The sequence below is a fragment of the Mus pahari genome, chromosome 10 (genome assembly GCF_900095145.1).
Source record: "Mus pahari chromosome 10, PAHARI_EIJ_v1.1, whole genome shotgun sequence".
Lineage (NCBI taxonomy): Eukaryota > Metazoa > Chordata > Mammalia > Rodentia > Muridae > Mus > Mus pahari.
Window position 1 is genome coordinate 73,246,813 of NC_034599.1, and position 1,785 is coordinate 73,248,597.

The window sequence follows — 1,785 nt, forward strand, 5'->3', positions numbered from 1 at the left end:
CTCCTTCTCCTTCTCCTTCTCCTTCTGTTTTTCGAGACAGGGTTTCTCTGTATAGCCCTGGCTGTCCTGGAACTCTCTTTGTAGACCAGGCTGGCCTCGAACTCAGAAATCCACCTGCCTCTGCCTCCCAAGTGCTGGGATTAAAGGCGTGCGCCACCACGCGCGGCTTGCCTTGGCCTCCTGAGGGCTGGCCTTGGCCTTATAGGTGTGCGTGCACCACGGATGCCTGGTTTGTGCTGTGCCTGGGATCAAACCTACGGCCTTACGCCTGGCAAGTGGTCAACCAGTGGAGTTACACCCCCCCAGTCCATGGCTAGTTTGTTTTTACCCTTCTGATTCTGGCTTAAAAATCACTGCAGACAAATCTTTTTTTTTTAAAAAGATGTATTTATTTATTTTATGTATGTGAGTAGTCCGTGGACATCTTTGGACGCATCAGAAGAGGACACCAGATCCCATTACAGATGCTTGTGAGTTGCCATGTGGTTGCTGGGAATTGAACTCATGACCTCTGGAAAAGCATTCAGTGCCCTTAACCATTGAGCCATCTCTCCAGCCCCCAGACAAATCTTTTTTTAACCACTGTACCAGGCAGTGGTGGCTCACACCTTAAATCCCAGCACTTGGGAGGCAGAGGCAGGTGGATCTCTGAGTTTGAGGCCAGCCTGGTCTATAGAGTATTCCCAGAACAGACAGGGCTACACAGAGAAACACTGTCTTGAAAAAAAAATTAACCACTGTATTTAAGATTAGTCAGGTGGAAATTTTTCCACTCAGTCAATGGAAATCAAGCAAGTATTACTTACACAATCTAGTAAAATTATAATTTACACACAAAGCTCATGTTATCTCGCTTGCAGTTCTAAGTGAGAACAAACATGCACAGAGGGAAGAGCTGAGGGAAGTTATAATGTGACTATTGCACAGTCAAGCTAGAAACCATGATTAAAGGAGCTGGAGAGATGGCTCAGCAGTTAGAGCACTTGCTGTCACTCTTGCGGAGACCTGGATTTGCTTCCCAGCACCCGAGAATGGCAAGCACGGCTCTGGCAGATCTTGTCCTTCCCCCATTTCTTCTGCCTTGCTAAACACTGTTAGGTTATTCCTAACAGTATCAACCAAGGTCTGTTCCCTTCTTTGGCCACTTCCTCCTCCAGAGGCCGACTGACTGCCAAGTTCTCTAGCTATCAAACTATTGAAGTCCAGCCATCAAAAGCTCCCTTTGGCCACTTTAACCTGTCCAACCAAAACAAAATAAATATCTCATCCTACCTCAGGGTTCCTACCTCGGGGTTCCTCTTTACCTTTATAAACCGGCATTTGCCTAATGTGCCACATCTGTCTCCTCTCAATCTAAGGGCAGTCCTTCTCCAGGACAATTATTCCTTCCACATCTCCCTTGTTCCTTTCCCTTTCTCCCCATCCTCTATCTCCTGTCTTTGTCTCTTATTCCCTCCCCTCGGGGGCAAATAAATCTCCTTTGTGCTGAGAACTTGAGGGTGTCTTGAGCCAAGTCCCAGTCCCTTCTGCTTCTGTGTCAGGTGGCTCACATCCACGTGTAGTCTAGCCCCATGAGATCCTACACCCTCATTTGTCCTCTAGGGGTGTCTCCATGCACACAACAGCACACACACTAAGACATAAACAACACACACACATGGGCTGGTGAGATGGCTCAGTGGGTAAGAACACCCGACTGCTCTTCCAAAGGTCCAGAGTTCAAATCCCAGCAACCACATGGTGGCTCACAACCATCCGTAACAAGATCTGACTCCCTCTTCTGGG

At 47.9% G+C, this 1,785-nt stretch overlaps 1 protein-coding gene across 1 annotated transcript in view; it reads right to left on the minus strand.

The window, feature by feature from the left end:
• Positions 1-1,785, minus strand: part of Slc17a5 (solute carrier family 17 member 5) — a 41,946-nt gene that overhangs the window by 25,115 nt on the left and 15,046 nt on the right. The gene's annotated exons all lie outside the window — the stretch shown is intronic.